This window comes from Lissotriton vulgaris, chromosome 1_1, assembly GCF_964263255.1.
Source record: "Lissotriton vulgaris chromosome 1_1, aLisVul1.2, whole genome shotgun sequence".
NCBI lineage: Eukaryota > Metazoa > Chordata > Amphibia > Caudata > Salamandridae > Lissotriton > Lissotriton vulgaris.
Window position 1 is genome coordinate 1,355,276,357 of NC_141685.1, and position 12,259 is coordinate 1,355,288,615.

Consider the following 12,259-nt stretch of genomic DNA (forward strand, 5'->3'; position numbering starts at 1 on the left):
GGAAGACACAGCAACTGATAGATATGGCGTATGGTGGCGGTGGGGGGATGACAGCTTGATAGCATGACAAAGTTGCAATTCTTATCCTGGAATGTCAATGGCCTGCGCACTGCAAGCAGGAGAGATTTTTTTTTTTCAATATTTAAGAGACTTTCAGGCGCAGGTCATTGTTATACAGGAGTCACATCTCCTCAAAGCTGAAACGGCAGAGCTTCTAAAAATGGAGAAATGGATTGACATCTTTTTGAGTACTGATCAATCAGCAAATATTAGGGGAGTGCTCTTTATTTTTAAGAAGCAGGCTAAAGCCCAAATTATGGAGTATTGGGAGGATAAAAGTGGTAGGTGGTTAATTGTTAGAGTTTTGCTAGATGGCCACCCATAGTTTGGGGGGTTGTTGTTTGCACGCTCTAGTCCTCTCTCTAGGAGGCGAGCAGTACATAAATTGAGCCATGCCCACGCGCAGCGGTCACGCGCTGCGGGGACGCCAGAATGACGCCGGAGTTACGCCAGAGTTCAGCCCGTCTGCGCCCGTCCGCGCTGAGGACGGGCTGCAGGTCGGGCTGGACCTGGTCTCCGTTCCATCACTCCCTGGTAAGACATTTATGCGCTATGCTCCTTCTGCGCTTCTGGCTCTCAGACCTCCCACATGCCCCTCTCTACATCGCTTCACTCCGTTGGGGTTATTACACTCTCGCCGCTGTACGGCCTGCTCTTCCTCTTTCCATCCCCTGGTCACTTGTTCTACCAGCCTCGGTTGCTCTTCCTCATGGCCCACTGCTTTACATAACACTGGGTTCCTATTAAATGCGCGTTCGCTAATTAAGCATAATCTAGCTTTCCACGATTTTGTGGATGAAAGGCAGCCAGATTGGGTCTTCATCACAGAGACCTGGGCCACTGACTCTTCGGGCCATGATCTTCTTCTAGCCATTCCTGATGGCTATTCCCTACATAGGCATGACAGACCTAAACGTAGAGGAGGAGGTATTGCCATTCTTTTCAAATCCTCCTTGCTATGTACGGTTAACTTACTTTCCTCGCCCCAAGATCGCTTCGAAGCTCTATACTTCTGTATTACTTGTGCCCCCTCAGTCTCTTTTACGGGCATATTGATTTACAGGCCGCCTGGTCACAGAGCTAATTTTGCCTCTGATATGTTGAGAATCCTTGAACCTTACTTTGGAAAGCCCTCCTTCACCATCTTAGGTGACCTCAATTTCCATCTCGATGAGGTCCACTCTAAGGATACTTTATCACTGGTTGAATCTCTCGGAGCTTGTGATCTCATTCAGCTTGTTACCAATGCTACTCACATAGCAGGTCACATTCTTGACGGGGTTTTCTCTAATGATCTAAGACTCTCCAGCGGCACACCTTTACCGTTGGTGTGGACAGATCATTTTGCGGTTCCTCTGCATTTAGCCTTTTCCACTTCTCATTCTATTAAGAAAGGGACTACCCCTTTCGTCTCTAGAAGAAATCTTAGAAACCTTACTGATGAGGCCTTGGCCCCTTTCGTTCCTACTCCAGAGGCTCTCTCCTTAAAAGATGCGGATGAGGCAGCACAATCTCTGCAGGATTCTATCACTAATGCAGTAGAAAAGCTTGCCCCTGCATCCCTGCGATATGTAGCCCGGCGGAAACCATCAGCGCCATGGTTTTCGGACCATCTTAGACTGCTAAGACAGGGCTGCAGAAGCAGTGAGAGGAGATGGAGGAAATCCTGGGATCCTATGGATAGAGAAGCTCACAAGTCTGCTCTACGGGAGTATAAGCAGAAAGTGATAATGGAGAAGCAGGAATACTTCTCCAACCTTACTAGTTCACTCACTTCCTCTAGGGAGCTTTTTAAAATTGCTGACTCTCTATGCTCCCTCCAACTTCCTGATCCCGTAGTCAGCTCTCAACGTCTTTGTGACGACATTGCAGACTTTTTTCATAAAAAAATCTCTGATATTCATACTTCCTTAGAAGTACAACGTCTCTCCTTGGTTGAAAATCTTCCTCCAGGCATAAGCTCTTCTGAGGCACTTGATACTGCCCCTCCTAGCCTCCTTTCTGTTTTTCCTTCTATGTCTCTGGAGGGATTGAATCTTCTTCTAGACAAGACAAAATCCTCCTCTCCACTAGACCCTCTGCCTCTTAAAAAGCTAAAAGATTGTAGGAACAGCCTTCTTCCTCCTCTACTTGAGGTAATGAACAAGGTAATCGATCAAGGCACCTTTCCATCAATATGGAAGAAGGCCATTGTGAAGCCGCTCCTCAAGAAGCCTCCACTCGATCCTGGCCTCTTGAAAAATTTTAGACCCATTTCTTTGCTCCCTGCACCTGCTAAAATCCTAGAAGCACACTTGAACCGCCATCTTTCTTCTTTCCTTGAAGCTTCGGAGTATCTTGATATTACCCAGCACGGTTTTCGAAAACATCACAGCACAGAATCTGCTCTCACCTCTGTAGTCGATAACATCAGACGCAAGGTTGATGCTGGACAAACAACTGTTCTTGTGCTATTGGACCTCACGGCCGCATTTGATACTCTGTCTCCTGCCATCTTAACATCTTGGCTTAGGGAGGCAGGTGTCACTGGTTCGGCCCTGAGTCTCCTTAACTCCTTTCTCCTTGATAGGGAACAGAGAGTGATGCTCGGCAACCACCTCTCCCCAGCTAAGTCTTTGCAATGTGGGGTGCCACAGGGGTCGGCATTAAGTCCGAACCTGTTCAACATCTACGTGGCCCCCCTTGCTAGGCTAGTAAGATCGCAGGGGATGGAGGTGGTATCATACGCCGATGACACCCAGATCATGGTTTCACTCACTCAGTCCTCTGTCATAACATCTGCCTCTAACTTCAGGTCCTGTATGCAACATGTTGCAGATTGGATGGTTACCAACTTCCTGAAGCTAAACGGCGACAAGACTGAAGTCCTGGTCTTTGGGAAGGACCAAGACATCTGGTCGAATAAGTGGTGGCCTCCCTCTCTTGGCATCTGCCCCACTCCCTCTCAGTCTGCCAGAAATCTGGGTGTAGTGTTCGATACCTCACTCTCGATGTCCCTACAGGTGAATCGGACTGTTTCGACCTGCTGGGGCGTGATCAGGACGCTCAACAGAATTCGCAGCTATCTGTCTCTTCAAGCACGCAAGCAGATTGCAGTCGCCCTTGTTGGTTCCAGGTTGGATTATTGCAACTCTCTTTACATGGAATCCAACAAGGGTCTCATACACCGACTGCAAATCGTGCAGAATGCCGCTGCACGTTTTGTCCTGGATCTTCCCAGGGCCTCCTCTGCTACTGCTGCGAGGAGAGACCTTCATTGGCTGCCCATTCAGCACAGAATTTATTTTAAAATTCTGTGTCTGACCTATAGGGCACTCGAGGATGGATCTAAAGGCGCTATCAGCTCCCTCCTTACCCGTTACCATCCCACAAGGTGTTTGCACTCTTCGGGACTATCCCAACTTGTTGTCCCTTGTTTCAAGCTCACCAGATGGGGAGCCAGGGCCTTCTCCGTCGTTGCTCCACAGCTTTGGAACATCCTGTTGATGGAGATACAGACCTTACCCTCTCTAGCGCTGTTCAAAAAGGCCCTTAAAACGTGGTGCTTCTCGAGAGCCTACACAGGTTGAGCTGCAGGGTCTATGTTATGAGCTGGATTTGAAATTAGGCGCCTTGACGCCCATTGGGCTATGTTTGCGCATGATAAGATCCCTTTTATTATTATTATTATTATTATACACCCTGGTTGGATATTATGGTCCAAACCAGGACGATCCCTCCTATTTGAACTTTATCCGTGATCGCCTAGTAGACATGATCGACCCGGTAATCTGGGTAGGAGACTTTAATATTGTTTTGAACCCTAAACTGGACAGATATGCGAATTCCAGGGCTTGCGTTCTCTCTAAATCTAGACAAGAGCTCCTAACAATTATGTCACAGCTAGGCATGGTGGATATTTCGAGGGAAAGGGCAGGGGCTAAGTTGGGGGTCTCCTTCCGAAATCTTAAATATAAACACCTCTCAAGAATAGATTATGCTTTTTTTAGTTTCAGCCTTAAAGATTTCTTGATTAATATTTCTTACCTTCCCTCTCACCTTTCGGACCATTCAGCTATATCGTTTGCAATAAAAACAGGCCATCAAAAACCTCATGTCTCCTGGTCTTTTGACCGTACTTTGCTACTGGAGGAGGAGGAGGTTTCCTTTCTCCGGACGGAAACTCAATATTTCTTAGAAGCCAATTTAGACTCAGTTGCTATTTCGGTTTTGTGGGATGCACTGAAAGCCTACTGGAGGGGTTGTATCACAAATCGATCTTCGTATAGGAGAAAGCAATATAGAGAAAGTATTGAGAGTCTGGAGGTGGAGATGAAGGGAATTGAGAACAATTTGGGGGCCCACATCGGCTCTGAAGCTGACTGTGAGAGACTGGGTTAATTAAAATCTCAATTGGATAGCATATTACAGAGTAGGGTAGCCAAACGGTGGGAGGCGAGCAAGAATTCACATTTCGAGTTTGGAGAGGCGCCGGGAAAGATCCTTGCCTGGAAAACCAAGGCCAACCAAGCTCGAAACTACATTAGGGAAATCAAGGTGGGGGGGGGGGGGAAGAATCCCCTCAGCTGACTCAACTAGAAATTGGGGCTGCTTTTCAGGACTTTTTCAGGCCATTTATAAAGAGGACATTGATGTAGACACAAGTGAGTGTGAGGCCAAGTTAAATCTTATTTTCACCCCTAAGCTCTCGATAGAGTAAAGCAAGACCTTGGAAAGAGAGATCTCTGTGGAGGAGGTTAGTAAGTTACTAGGGCAGGTAAGACGGGGAAAGGCAGCAGGCCTGGATGGGCTACCAGGGGAGCTTTATAGGGCCCTAAGCGGAGAGATTGCTTCAGTCTTGGCTTCTGTTTTTAATAGCATTCTTTTGGAAGGTTTGGACCCTCCTAAGTCTTGGAATGATGCCACCGTGGTTTTAATACCAAAACCAGGGAAAGACGTGAGGGATTGTGGGTCATATCGTCCAATATCACTCCTTAATAGCGACTATAAAATCTATGCTGCTATTATGGCGGCTAGGTTGGGGGCGGTGGCTAGCACAATTATACACGATGATCAAAAGGGCTTTATTAGGGGCAGACAGCTATCAGACCTCATGCTAGATCTAGTCGGGGCAATTGACATCGCCACTACCTTTCTCTTCCGTTTGCTGCCTTTAAGTTGGATGCGACAAAGGCCTTTGATAGGGTCAATTGGGCCTATCTGGCTGCAGTTATGAGGAACTTCAATCTACCTGCAAATTTCTGCCGTATGATATCCCTTATCTATAAAGCTCCGACGGCCAGGCTCTTTGTAAACAATTTTTTGACAGAGCCTTTTAGCATCACTAGAGGAACAAGGCAGGGCTGCCCGCTCTCTCCCCACCTCTTTAATCTCTATATTGAGCCTTTTGCTCAGATTCTTCGAGAAGAGGCAAACATAACATCATTTAGCTTCGGTGGTTGGGATAAGCGGGTAGCTCTGTATGCGGATGACATCCTTATAATGACATCCAATTTAGATCAGGCTCTCCCAACAGTGATCAAGAGGGCAGAGGAGTTTGGTAAGATCTCCGGATATGAGATAAACTCCGGTAAAACGGAAATCATGACCTGGAATACCACTAGCACTATTGTGGAAACTGTGTCCTCTATGCGTTATCTAGGCATCAGAATCTTTCAAGATTTCAGCAAGATCGCCGCTAAAAATCTGGAGCAAGTACAAATGGAATGTTGGAAGAAGCTTAAGGCTTGGAATCACCTCCCTTTATCCATATTTGGGAGGATAAATCTAAATAAAATGTCCATCCTGCCTATATATATTTTCCTGTTTAATTCTATTCCGATGGCTTTTGACAGTAAACAAATAGCCAAGTGTCAACAAGATGTCAACTCATTCATCTGGAGATATGGAGCCACACAATTGGCATGGAAGAAGCTAAGGAGGAGGAGGGAAAAAGGGGGGTTGACGCTACCAGACCTACAATACTACGCCTGGGCGTTTGAATTATCCTTTTCTAGAATGCTTTTAAAGATACCTTTGGATAACGCTAGGGGAAGGATGTTTCGAGCTATGTTAGAAGGTGCCGGTCTTCCACCAGCAGGTTTTCTCTTTAAGTTTGGAGATCAAATTTTTTTTAAAGTAAAACTTAAAATTCTCCAATCACTGGCTAGGAGCTGGTCTATAATTAAGAAGAAATTAGGGCTCAGCTATTTCTCTAACGCAGCACCCCTGTGGGACTCGCCAGGAACTCCAGATGGTCTTAAAGACAGTTTGGCGTGTCCTATAAGAGAGGCTGGACTTCGGTCTTGGGGAGAGTTGGTGGCAGGCGGCTCCATGATACCCTGGGAGGATTTGCGGGAGAAAGTCGGGCCGTGTCTCTCTATTTTCAAGTATCTACAACTGACCAGCTGGGCTCAGGCAATGCTTAGGAAGAGGGTTCCCCTGGGGAAAGATAGCAAGTTGGAAAATCTATTGGTAACGAGGCCAGGGGGGGCAAGGAGGTTTCATGTTGGTACTGGGGGATCCTAGAAGAAATAGATGGAGAGTTTATACTCCCTGAGAAGCTATGGAGACGAGAGATAGGAGACCAGTGGGAGTCGAATTGGCAAATCTCATTTACTTTGTTAAATAAGCTTGTGAAACCAGCATGGCTGAAAAAAAATCGCCTCTTTATGTTACATCGAGCATACCTCTCCCCTCAGAAGCTAGCTAAATATCAGCCTGGGAAAAAATGCAACAAATGGAATTTGCCGGAGGCTTCGGATGTGCACATGTTTAAGGAGTGCCCTGCTATCAGTTACTTTTGGGAGAAGGTGTTGGAGGCTTTGTCTTCTATACTTAACCCGTTAAGCGCGCCGCAAATTCCGCCCCAGTGCGGACGTTCGATTGCGCTAACGGGATCCGGACGTCCAACGGTCGTGCGCAGCACTAGCGAGGTAGTGCACGCGACGACCGTTGGACGTTCGCAGCACTGAACGGGTTAATACGACATTGTGCATCTCTCTCCCTCATATTATCTTTGGATTAGATGACAACATCATTGGGCATGCCAGATCCTTTTTGTTCTACGCAATTCTCCTGGCCAGGAGACAGATCTGCAGATTCTGGGAGGATCCGGATCCGCCAACTTATGCAGGATGGTTAACGTCTCTCTATGAAGTTTCGGGGGTGGACTTGGCCAGATCCTGCAGCAGGAAAAGGCTTGCTTTCTGGGATTTCCTGGTAAATTGGAGGTAGGATGACCGGGGTTTTTTTTTTCTCCCTCCCCCGGGTCCTATGATTATGCCTTTTTCCTACTCGAAGGACCGGTTGAAGGGTCTTCCCAGGTATGTGTTGGTCCAACAGGCGTTAAAGCGCCTAGATGGAGTGATGTAGGTCTCCCTGTTGTGTGATGGTCTCCATCTTCCGCCAATCTAGATTCTTGTGCGCCTGCGTCCGTGCCATGTTAGTAGATCCGGGGGCTGGATGTAGAGGCACACAGTGGTGGTTGGCGGTTTTCTTTGCACTAGGGTAACGGCAAATGAGGACAAAAAAAAAAGGCATAGAGAGCCATTCAACCATAAAACTGAGATGCTTAAATACATGTGGATGAGTAACAATTCTCTAGTATAAAATCGCTAGATGTCCCCTCAATGCTTATGTATTAATTTGTCTGCCTGGATTTAAGACCAGTTTCTCAGCAAATAGACTTCTAAAAGTAAACAAAATTGCCAATGGAGAAAAACCCAGGGCCTCATTTATGAGAAATGACGCATCGCTGCGTGAAAGCAGCGATGCGTCACTTCTCAGTGCGCACTCCTTGCGACATTCCTGATGCGTCATATTTAATGTATGACGCATCATGTCGCAAGGAGTTACAGATACGTCAGTATTTGTGACGTATCTGTAAGCGCAAAAGTGACGCTTTGCTGGAGTGTGTCACAAAAGTGACGCAACTCCAGCAATGCGTCCTTTCACATGGGGCAAGCCCCATGTGAAAGGGCCTGCGTCAGTCTTACGCCTGCTGTGAGGCAGGCGCAAGATTTTGACGCAACGGCGTCCTAAAAGTGACGCAGTGAAATCTCATAGATTTCACTGCGTCACGTCTACGACCCTTCCTTGCGTCAATACGCCCCCTTGCATACATTATACCTGGCGCAGGTATAATGTGGCGCAGGGGTTTACAAAGTGACGCATCTACCTAGATGCGTCACTTTGTAAATATGGCGCAACAAGGCGCATTTTTTACGCCACTGGTGCGTCACAAAAAGTGACGCACCGGCGGTGTAAAAGTGACGCACAGCCTCATAAATGAGGCCCCCAGTACTTAAACAGGCTCATTTCGTTTTGATGGTCATAGAAAAGATTTTTGTGAACTACTACTTCATACAAAAAACAGAATGCTCATTCCACTTGTGGGGAAGAGTTGCACGATAGTCCATAGTCCTTTATATAACCAGTTAACCAGTGTATGTATGCCTAATGAGCAACGTGCCAATATGATAAATGCTTCCAAAAGAAAAAACTTTAATTTCTATCTATAAGAAATGCAAAGTGTTCCTGAGCAAAGCGAAGTGCGTGAACAAGTGATGTGCCCTCTGTTTCTATTTGGCTGACGAGACAGCCATGGGACTCGGGATAAAACCTTAAACCACCAATAATTTCAGGAAGTGCGCACTGTAGGTGCAATCATACCAGTGATGTCCAAAACATTCCTCCTTTTTAAGAAATGTAAACTGGTTGCAGATAGATTTCAAGAAAACGTCAGACTACCCATACCTTTTTGGACTTGAAACCATGATAACAATTCATTATAGGACCTACAAAAGGGGCAGCGTTTGTAACTTGCCCATGAAAATAAGAAACACTCTTAATTTGCAGGCTATGCTTTGCAGAGCCCATGATAACATTCTCTGTATCATTCCCGTCTTAGTACATGTGCTGCTGAAGTGATAACCTGGGAGCAAATGGTGATAAATGCTTGATCTGAACATAATAATTTGATGAAAAAGCACAGAATCAAATGCTATTTTTAAAAAAATATATATAAGCTCTTGAGAATGCATGATAAACGTAAGTACTAATAAAGGCAATTTCACAATTAACTTTTGATATCAGATTAAAAAAAAAACGTCTTTGGGGAAATCAGGTCTGCATCCCATTGATATATGAGACCCCAGGATACTTGTCACTACGCCATCAAACAAGGGTCTGAGGATGCGAGTGTCCTACAGGAGATGACTCCTGGAGGCTGATTTAGTCTCCTCCTGATGGAACCACCAAATGATAGCTTTGTTTGGGCGATCTACATATGGAGTGACCACAGGCGTTACACCAATAAAAGACTGGGTATAGATGGAGTGAACTGTGTGCTACAACTTATTGTGGGAGTGAAGGGCCAACAAGGCTATACAACCATGCACTATTTTATGTCGTGGAAAACTGACAAATTATAGGATTTAGGATTTTTGACTGTAGCTTTTATAGGGAATGGTATTTTTGATATAGCAAGTGATCCCAAAGCTGGTGGAATTCCACCCCTGGCCATCGATGACCTCCCCAAGACTATGAGGGTGCTGAAGGAAAGGCAGGAGCACACCTCCGAGGAATCTTTTCCGCGGTATTAGAGGGAGGGTCAGAAAGATTTAGGTATGAGCATATCTCCTCCATTGCCCCTCTGCTGCACTGACTCTTCCATTGGCTGCCCAGATCTGGTAAAAAAAGGTTACTGGTATGGATGTACTCTAGTGGAAATGTGTTCATTGGGATTGAAACACAAAGTCACTCCATCTGTCACTGACCTGCTTTGACCTTCGTAGCCAATGAAGGGGAGAGATGCACTCAGAGAAGAACCATTTAGTCCTCAAACTAGTGTCTTCTCAAAATTTCGCAATTCGGGTTTGCCCTTTTCGTGCAGGTGAACTTAAAGGGAGCTTTTCTTTTCTGAGCAATCTAGCCTGTTTTGGCTTAGACATCTTGAGGAAACATGTACATTTACCATTAACCTGACCTTACGTTTTCATAATCCACTTTACAAGCTTTTTTCTCTGGTCCTCCATACCCTCTCTCTGCTACACTAGTAGTTTAACACCCAGAGAAACTGGCACGCAAATGTAGAGAAGTGGCACCCACTGGAGAGCCCCCCCCCCCACCAAAATCTCAAGCTAAAGTATGGTCCGAAAGTTACCGAGAGGCGAATGTGGAAGGTAGCGCTCGAGGCAGGCCCTCCATGCGGTGATGGTTGGCCATAAACGCTGTTCAAGGCATGGGGGTCCGCAGGGGGCAGGGAAGGAGCACGTGGGAAGGAGCAGATACGGGAGGAAGATCCTTCTCCTACCTGGCCGCCAAGATGTGGAACTCCCTCCCCACCTACCTCCGCCTGACCCAAGACCACCTCGCCTTCAGGAAGCAACTCAAGACCTGGCTGTTCGAGCAGTAGCAGGCCCCCCTCCACAAGCGCCTTGAGACCCTCCGGGTGAGTAGCGCGCTATACAAATGCTTTGATTGATTGATTGATTGTGGGCGATCAGCTCGAGCTTGAAGCCGTGTCGGGCTGCCAAAGGCAGATTCAGAGCCGGGCACCGTTGTAGGAGAGCAGGGCCAGCTGGCCCCAATAAGCCCTGGAGTGGCTGAGGGATTTACGCTGTGAGATAATGCATGTGGCAAGGGGCACAGCAGGGAGCCGCCTTACCTGTGTGGCCTGGTTTTGAACAGGGTGTCCGCAAGAGTGTGTTGATGCCCTTTGGCCTCCAGGTGGCAGGACATAGTAGTGCAGGGGTAGAGTCAAAGACCGAACGTGCCTGACATGTCTAGTCTGCACAGACAGGCCCCGCAATGTCGGCAGCTTCCGGACAGAGCAAAGCTGGCAGGATATACACACCAGTGTTTTTTCCCTCAGAAGGCAGCAATGAAGACGGGCAAGCCCTTGGGGTGATGGGGATGCAGTATGTAAAAGACATATGTTGGATGGAGGGGGGGTGTTGTTGGTTCGAAAGGCAGTGATGGTACAGTAAGGAGATATCAGACAAGACAGGTTGGGGGTGGGGAGGAGGGAAGAATGTTGGGGGTGGGGAGGAGGGAAGAGGGGCTCGGGGAAGTAGGGGTGGGTGGCGAGCCAAGTTTAGTTGACAGGGCACAGCATGGCGGGGATAGCATGGCGCCAACCAGGTGGGCCTGGTAGGCAGGGCAGGTGGCACAAGGTCGACAATACAGGCAAAGTCAAGAGGGTCTAGTGCAAACCGACAGCACTGTTGTATTCCTATTTGATGTCGTTTGTAGAACTTCTGATGTCATCCAGAATGCTGGAGTGTCAGGAGCTCATTCTGCTGTGGGATGCTCTTGCGTTAACTGCTCTACTTTTCCTGTGGATGTTAAGTTGTCATTCCTGCAATAAAAGCTGTCACATCTAACCTACGCTTGGATCTCTTCTCTACATAATTTCTGGCGACGACTGGGTAACTACAGCTACTTCTCAGCTAGAAGGACATATCGGATGACAACGTTCACTTTTCAGCTGAAAATCACGGTAACTGCCTTCGTTTTATCACTGCCGACGTCTTTACTATCGAGCTTTGAACTTGCCACCGTTAATGTGCTAGCCGTGAGTTTTCCATACTTATTTTTTACAATTTGGCAAATATTTCACATACCGAGTGTTATGTTCCGTTAAACGCATACTTCAAATTGCGTGGAACCTCTGCACCCGCTGTATCTGCACCCGCTGCTTCCAGGCAACACGGAGGAATCTTCACTGCGCCTAGCAACGCCGAAGAGCTTCCATCTTCAATTGCCGATCGCTCCTTTCCGGAAATCAAGTGAATTGTGGGTATTACCCTTTCACCTTCACAACGTCTGACGTCACAACGTGCCGCCATTTTGTTTATTTACTTTGCAAATCGGAAAGCAATTTTCACGAAGATGTTCTTCTTTTCATCAGTTCTCCATCATTTTGCCTCGTTTTTCTAGCGGATTTGCTGTCTAGCGGTTTACTAACAATAAGGTACTGGAATCTATTCTTTATTTTTATTTTTTCATTTTTTTTTATTTTCTTGTCAATTTCAGTCACACAATACAAAAAGCATGTCCAATATCTCTGCTCCACCTCATTTCTTACAATGTGCTGGTGATCCCAATATTGAATGGGATTTATGGCACCCAATGTTCTTAGCCTATGTTGAGGTTTTAGAAAAAGATGGATGTTCGGCTAAACGCAAGTTAGCTCTCCTCAGACACTGTCTTGGTG